General features: G+C 33.4%; 1 pseudogene across 1 annotated transcript; it reads left to right on the top strand.

Annotated features, from left to right (window-relative positions):
• The first annotated feature begins 3902 nt into the window (after positions 1-3902).
• LOC143637615 (G-type lectin S-receptor-like serine/threonine-protein kinase At4g27290) lies at positions 3903-8232 on the top strand (annotated as a pseudogene). The gene is made up of 8 exons (XR_013154462.1): positions 3903-4874; positions 6071-6383; positions 6463-6606; positions 6700-6854; positions 6983-7193; positions 7277-7514; positions 7622-7772; positions 7853-8232. The product of XR_013154462.1 is annotated as a G-type lectin S-receptor-like serine/threonine-protein kinase At4g27290 (transcript).
• Positions 8233-8827: the final 595 nt, after the last annotated feature.

Here is an 8827-nt window from a genome sequence, read left to right as displayed (position 1 = left end):
TAATTGGTAAATGATATTAGTGTTGTGTATTGTTCTTATCTTGTCTCTCCCACTTTGAATCTTCTTCAATCATGTAAACCTCATATCTTCTTGTTCCACTGGTCTCCGTGAATGACTAAATGGCTACGTAGGATCATTTGGCCATCCCATTGAACTATACTGGTCGACCTAATTAATAATTTAAGTTCGATAAGTTTCCTAACAATTAAATTAGCATGTAAATGGGTATATTTAATTTAATTATTTGTATTTAATTCAAGGTAAAAATGATTTTTGAAAGCAAGTTTCTTTTACTTCCCAGACTTTAAGAGACTTTGTCTTTGGCTAGAAGAGGTATCACGTTACCTTCTTCTCTTTGCTCGTCAGGTGGTTTATACCATGAACTGGCCGACCATTTTACTTATGAATTTTGGCATTGGTTCTGCGATGTGGTCCCAACTTATATTTTGTTGCAAGCTTCCTTTAACCTCCTTTACAACCCTTGGCAAATTCCTTCAACCGGCTACATCTCTATCATCATCTCCTAATAAATTGGATGGTGTTCACCATGCAATTCAACGGCCGGTCTCTCCTTGGTGTATATATATATATGGAGCACACAAGGCGATCTTATTCTAATGACACATATCAACCATAGAAAATGTTTTGGGCTATCTTTGGATCATCAACCATAGAAAATGAGGGTGGAATAAATGAGAGTGGGGTTTTCAACTTATCCACTTAGACTCTGTTTGCACATGTTTTGAAAAGAAAAACCTGAATCATGCATGAGTTGTCAGTTCTGCTAATCTCGAATAACAAAATTTTACACTTGAAAGATGACAACTTATATGGGGTTTTGGGTACCTTCCATATTTCCGGTGTATTATATATATATATATAGAGAGAGAGAGAGAGAGGATGAGTATCATTTAGGAGCTCATATTTTTATGAGAACTTTAAGAACCCATCTTAGCCATTAGATCACATAATCAATGGTTTATAGACATTATGGCACATTAGTAATAATCTGTAACTTCTAGGGTTAATCTTATTTGAACATAAGGGTAATTTAGGAACACCGTAAAACAAAAACTCAAAACCACCTCACCTAATTCCCTTCTTAATCGTTCCATGCTTCTGTATAAACCAATCAATTTGTTTCTTAAATATCAATATCAAAATTTCTCTCCATATCTCTCACCATAATTCTCTGACGTTGAGAATATCTTTTTTGGTTGTTGATTTCTTTTCCGGCGAGCATACAAGAACTAATGTAAAGTTCGTACTGTCGATACTCAAATCTTGCATTTTCCCCTTGAAAATTATGTTAGTTTTTGTATTACATTTATAACAAGTTATATGAATTTATGTTTATACTATTTCGATTATCTTTTAGAGAGGTTTAAGGTTTTTTTTATAATAATACGAACTAAGATACACATACGTAAACAGTTAATTTACACATATGCACATAGTTAACTTTTGCATATGTTAAACAGGGTTTCTGAACTAATTGCTCATTGTTTGAGTTTAATTTAAGGTTTTTTTTATTTTGATGTGTATTTGTATTCGTGATATTTTTGGTGATTGTTGTTTTAGGCTTTTGATCCATTTGAGTCACTCATATCACTTTCCAATTTACGATATTTTTGTGATTGTTGTTTCAGCATAAATCATATGGATTCGTAACCCGAAAGGCGTGTTAGTGTATTTATGCATGGACGTCACATTTCCAATTTATGCTATTTTTTTTAGTCTTCTGCAATTAAATACATGTGTTGTAGGGAAAATTTGTATTTGTTGAAACGAACAAAAATAAATTATCACCTCCTTAGGTGATTAATGAACCAACAGTTTAAGTATGATCGAAAAATTGAAGATTTCATATGTAAATCATTAAAATATGTGTAAATAAACCGTCATTGAAGATTTGCACATATGTAAGGGTAAATAGTACATATATGTAAATGTAAATAGTACACTTAAATGAACTTACATTTAAGTAAATACACAAAAATCGGGTTTTTAATTACAAACAGATGATTAAAATATAAGCATATATTATGTAGAAGATTTACATATGAAGACGATCATTTTTTTAAAATATATGATTAATATGAAGATTTACATGTATGTAAATAAGAAAAAAGACACATGATTAATATGAAGATTTAATTTGTGTAAACACACGTATGTAAATCTGTAAATAATAGAATGAGAAATAAATGATTAATATGAATATGGAAATCCGTAAGTATTAGAAAGACTAGAAGGAAAATATGATACAAAATAATAGTTAAATTAACAATAGAGAGAAATTATTGGTAGTTACAATTATACCCTTCCATTTTATTATTAAAGTTTAAAGCCTAAATAAAAATGAGTGGTTAATATTGGTTCTTAAAGTTCTTAGTAAAATTAGAGTTCTCAAAGGAAACCAACCATATATATATATATATATATATATATATATATATATATATATATAACGTACGTAATGTACGATAACAGATTATTGTATTGGATCACACACACACATATATATATATATATATATATATGTGATCCAATACAATAATCTGTTATCGTACATTACGTACGTGACACCCTTAACCCTTGATTTCAAAAACACGTTAACCATAAAATGACAATTACGCGATCTGTTTGTCGTCCACCACCTTTGCCATCCCGTCAAAGTCCACTGTCCGTCGTCGCGACCATCGTCTACTGTTGTGAGCGTCATCTGCTTCCGTCACGACTCACGACCATCAATCGGTTTTCACAGGTCAGTTGATCAAATTAACCAATTGAATTTGAAATTGTTGAACCTAATTGATCAATTAACATTGAAATTGATCCAATTAATCATAAATTTGAAGTTTCAATCGATCAATTTTTAACTTTGAGTGATGGGTTATAACCTTGAAAGTACAAGGATTTAAGCCTAAACGTTTTAGGTTTTAAGCCTAAACATTTTAAGGTTAAGCATTTGGCTTGAATGTTTTTGGTTTTTTAACCTTGAACTTATTTCGTGTTCCTAATGTACGTTAAGTAGTTATTGTACGTTAACGCACCCCTAATATATCTAAACAATAAAAATATTGTATTCATCATTATTTTTTAAAAATAAAAAAATTATTGGAGTTTGTTATATTATTTAAATTTATTTTTATATTACTTTATTTTTTTAATAAATTTACTTGAACTAAGAACTTTTAATTTTACTTGAACGTATGAACTTGAAACAAAATGTAAACTTTTTTAAAATTTGATACATATTTTTAAATTTATTTTTATAAATAAAAAAATATGCTTTTAGTAAACTTGTTTAAAAATTGTTACATATTTTCAAATAATATTTTTATAAGTTAAGCATATTATATTACTTTTACATATTTAAAAATTGTAAACATGGTTGGTAACACAATTAAGATACAATTGTTGTACTTTAGAATTAAAGTAAACCATCACATATTTGGTTAAAGAAGAAATTTTTAAAGTTAAGTAATTTTAATAGTAGTCAACTATAAGTTTTGTATTTATTAGATTTAGTAACAAATTAAAACGTTTTATTCTATATAAACTATAACAATTATTTGGAGATCGATGTCAGTAATAGTATTTATAATAATGTCCATATTCGGTCCACCGTCCACTGGACAAAATGGCAGGCAGAGTTCTTGTCATTTTTTGAGAGTATATATTCAAGTTTTGTCATGTATCTTTTTTTAAATATTTAGCCAAGTCAATGACAATATGACAAGAGTAATATATGCATGGAAAAAGGATGGTGGGTTAAGAATATAAAAAGACGTAGATGCCATTTTGCATTAAAAACATTTTAGTAGGTGGATGTATACATGTATACAGTCTACACACATATTAAAGTCTAATTGTTCAACTTGAGTTGACTGTTATCAATGGAGGACCAATCCACACATATATTCTACGTTATTGCTTTGATATTGCTTCTTTCAGATTGCACTGCACTAGATACCATATATGCAAATCAAGAAATCAAAGATGGTAAAGCCACTCTTGTTTCTCAAGATGAAATGTTCGAGTTGGGATTTTTTAGTCCCGGGAAGTCCAAGAACCGATACTTGGGGATATGGTACAAGAAGATATCATACGGTACTGTTGTATGGGTTGCCAACAGGGAGACACCGATTAAAGGTAGATCAGGTATGCTCAAACTCAGCGGACAGGGAAACCTGGTGATTCGCAGTGGCGGTAACACCACGGTCTGGTCATCCAGTTCAACCGTAACTTTGCCAAGTAATAATCCAGTGATGCAGCTTCTAGATACTGGAAATCTTGTTGTGTGGAATAAAAATAATATAATTTGGCAAAGTTTTGACTATCCTAGTGACACATTTCTACCAGGAATGAAGTTCGGGAAAGATCTGGTAACAGGGTTACAAAGGTTCTTCATATCTTGGAAGAGTCCCGATGACCCTTCTCCAGGTGGGTATAGTATTATACACGACACGAATGGATATCCGCAAATATTAGTGTGGCAGGGTGATGATATAGTAGCAAGACTTGGACCGTGGAATGGTCTCAGCTTTAGTGGCTTTCCTATTGAAATAGAAAATCTGATTTACTCCACTGAGTTTGTCATGAATGAGAAGGAAATCTATCATAGATATGCACTTATAAGTTCAGTTGTACAAAGGATAACTTTGACATGGGATGGCAAGACATAGATTTTGCAATGGGTTGAGCGAATCAAAGACTGGATTGTGTATGCAAACACAGAAGTAGATAGTTGTGATCGGTTTTCACTCTGCGGTCCTTATGGAATTTGTAGCATCAACAAGCATCCACCTTGTACTTGTATGCAAGGTTTTGAACCAAGAGATCCAGAAGCGTGGAAGGCATCTGATTGGGTGAGTGGGTGTATTGATGGTCGGGCAAAAGTCGTGTATATTATTATAGTTTTTGTTTACTTTTAGTTTAAATATTATGTGAACTTTGGTACTTCAAGCGTGTTTATGTGTTTCAGGATACTTGACGTTAAGGACGCTTATCGGGATGAATTACGGGCTTGGAACGAAGATATAGAAGACTCATGATGATTGGCACGCTTTCCTATGCAAAATAAATGAAGAAAATAAAGAAAATTCTGTCAAACGCCTTTAGCGCGGTGCTAAAAGGTCCTGATGGTGATGTCAGCGTATCTCTAAGATCATCAGAATTTTGAGTTTTTAGCGCGGCGCGAAAATCACACCCCTGGGATGTTAGAGACGCGCTAAGATCCTCCTGACTGGAAAAATAACCCTAACTTTGATATAATCAGTTTTTCAGCCCCCATTCGACCTATCCTTCATTCCTTCAACCAAGTACAAGCCCTGGGACGATTTTCCACCATCCCGAAGCCTCTGGTTCGTCCGTTCATCGCATGCTTTCATCCTCTCATCAGATAAGCGAATCCTTCGTGATGCCGATGTCAGGCTAAACCATTGTATTCACTTTAGGCTAGGGTTTTGTGTAAACTAACTTTGATCAGATTCTATGTTTTGAATGAGTATGAACTTGATTGATTGTTTTTATCTTGTTTTACATTACGAATTGATTGTTTAAACAGTTTATGATTTTGATTGTCAAACTTTGCATCACTTTTCTGGTTGTGTTCATCACATGTAGGGTTAGCTCTTATGTCATTGAACCAATAATCGTTAGTCATTGCTTATAACTGATTTTCATATTTTAAACTGGTAATTGGGTAAACCGGAGTTCAGTTGTGTCAACAATTCGGTTAGGGTATCGTTTGTCCTCACAACCCAACTGTTAGGTTTAGTAATTACTGGGCAATTAATCTTAAAGAATCTGTAATTAGTCGGTTATCACTTTACCTAAACCTGAAGTGAATCTTTCTCTCATAATTGTTTACAAACTTTTCCAAGTAATCGTGTGTTCTTATAATCATCTTTATAAACCGCTTGACATCGTCTGTCCACCTTAGAATAATATTTAATGATAATGAACTTTACTTGCACTTTCCACTGATTCCCTGTGGAGACGACCTTACTTACCCGTACTAGTTATAGGTATTTAAGCATCATAAATACTTGTTTTTGATTAGAGCACGACATCTACATCATGTATACACAAAAAGCCTTTGCATTGCGGAAATGGGAGTGGAGACGAAGATGGTTTTTGGAAAATTGCGGGAGTGAAGGTACCAGACACACGACGGTCATGGTATAATGTAACCATGACCCTCCAAGAATGTGAGATGACTTGCAAAAGGAACTGCTCTTGTACAGGTTATGCAAGTTTAGATATCAGAAATGGAGGAAGTGGATGTTTGCTATGGCTTGATGAGCTTTTGGACACTAGAGAATTTGATACATATCAAGATATTTACATAAGAATGGCAGCCTCTGAGTTAGAAGGTACACAAGTTTCTTATGAAAATGCACTAAATTTGAATTTTAGCTTATGTGCTAAACTGTTATAATTTCTCAATGAAAGGTCTTCTGGACTCTCAGTATCATTTCAACAAACAGAAAAGAATACTTTTAGTGATGCTTTTAACTTCATCAGTTGTGCCCCTTCTCTTTGCGGTAGTGTATGCTTATAGAAAGAAAAATAAAACGACTGACATGAAAAAACGAGGTAACAGAAAGGAGCTAGCTTGTAATGTTGACACTTTCGCATATTAAAAGGATAAGAAATCTTATTAAACCATGCCACGATATCATTTTGTAGGAAAGCGGAATGTGCATGATGAAAAGAATACAAATCTGCAGATGGAAGAGCTTGATGATTTACCATTCTTTAGCTTATATGAAGTAGCCAGGGCCACAGATAACTTCAGCGATTCCAATAAGATTGGAGAAGGAGGCTTTGGTCCTGTTTTCAAGGTAACCTTTTTATGCATCTGAATTAGAATGCACCACTTATTCCTATCATAAATTGAAAGTTAAAAATATACAGACTCATAAGTCATCATAAGGTCTTAATAATCATAGCCATAACCGTAATCTTTTAGGGTGTGTTGGGAGATGGGAGAGAAATAGCTGTGAAGCGGTTCTCAGAAACATCCCAACAAGGGCCTGATGAATTCAAGAATGAGGTCATTTGTATTGCAAAACTTCAGCATCGGAATCTTGTGAAGCTTCTTGGATATTGTGTTCATCATAATGAATTGATTTTGATTTATGAATACATGACTAACAGAAGCTTGGACTGGTTTCTTTTTGGTTCGCTCACTCTATGATTTCACTTAGTATCTTACTTCAAAACTTTATATATAACACATGACATATTAGTCGCTTTTTGGCAGATGAAACAAGAAGCATCTTGCTTAACTGGCCTCACCTATTCAATATAATATGTGGGATAGCTCGAGGTATTCTTTATCTTCATCAAGATTCGTGCCTTTAGATCATCCATAGAGATCTAAAGACAGGGAATATTCTGCTGGATGGAGACATGAATCCAAAAATATCTGACTTTGGCCTTGCTAGAAAGTTTGTAGGAAATGATACGACTGCTATGACAAAGAAAGTGGTAGGAACATAGTAAGAATCGACCTTTACTTTTATTCCTTTTCTGCATAAAAGAAGGAAGATGAGATGACAAATTTTTAACCATAACCCGTAAAACTATTATCTTAACATGTTTGTAGCGGTTACATTTCTCCGGAGTATGCTGTACACTGGCGTTTCTCTATAAAATCTGATGTGTTTAGTTTTGGTGTTCTCGTGTTAGAGATAATTTGTGGGAAGAAGAATAGAGAGTTCTCTCATGAAGACCAAAGTGACAACCTTCTTGGACATGTAAGTCAAGTTGTAAGGCCAAATCCCAATATCTTGACCAGAAACTAGTTTTTTTATATATGTTTTTTGGTTTGATGTAGGCTTGGAGACTCTATAAAGAAGGAAGGCCCATTGAACTAATGAGTGGATCTTTACATGCCTCATGTGTGGTCTCTGAAGTATTAAGATCAATACATGTTGCACTGTTTTGTGTGCAACACAATGCAGAAGATAGACCAACTATGTTGTCGGTGGTTTTGATGCTGGTTAGTGATGGAGCATTGCCTGAACCTAAACAGCCAGCTTTTTTCAATATAGAGAGCAGCCATAAACATGACTCTCTTCTATCAGCTGATGAGTTCACGATAACACTACTGAATGCTCGATAGAAAGTACATGTAATGCCTGGAAGATTTTCAAATACCTGTAATATCTTCATCATTTTCTCCATTCGATTGTTTGTGGTTAAGGAATCACCCTTCACTAACCATGTATATCTTTTGGCGTTAAACTGAAGGCTAGGACCTGCTGCTTCTCGGAAGTGAACTACTTCCGTTTATTAATATCATGTATATATTTTGGCGTTAAACTTGTAAAAGAAATAATATATATGTCAAAAATGCGTACCAAGTGTCGTGTGATATATTTTTGCGGAAGACTTATCTGATTGTTTTAAGTTTCTCGTTAAGAAAATTTCTTGCTGTATATGACAGACTCTTTTGTACTTCTGTTGCTAATCTAATCAAACTCAGATCCAGATATACTGATATATAATCACAAAAATAATCATTGTTAATTTAACACAGCTTAGGATACAGCTTGTTACAATTAGATCAAAAGGAATAATTTCAAAAAGATGGAAATTAAAAAAAAAAAAAAAGAGAAGTTAATGAGTTTTCATGGTAATACATAGATATAATATGACCAGAAACTAGAAACTAGCGATATGTTTAATTTTAAAATCAATTGCAAAGTTGAGATGCAACCCTTCGGTTGACTTTTTCACCATGTATATTTTTGTTGGTGTTAAACTAACACCGTACCAGCTTTACAGAAATCTCGTTGACCAGACTTGT

The sequence above is a fragment of the Bidens hawaiensis genome, unplaced genomic scaffold, assembly GCF_021521415.1.
Source record: "Bidens hawaiensis isolate Kalapana, Puna unplaced genomic scaffold, B.hawaiensis_p1.1 tig00008374_1, whole genome shotgun sequence".
Classification (NCBI taxonomy): domain Eukaryota; kingdom Viridiplantae; phylum Streptophyta; class Magnoliopsida; order Asterales; family Asteraceae; genus Bidens; species Bidens hawaiensis.
The sequence above is the reverse complement of the archived record's forward strand: the minus strand, read 5'-3'. Positions and strand labels throughout refer to the sequence as shown.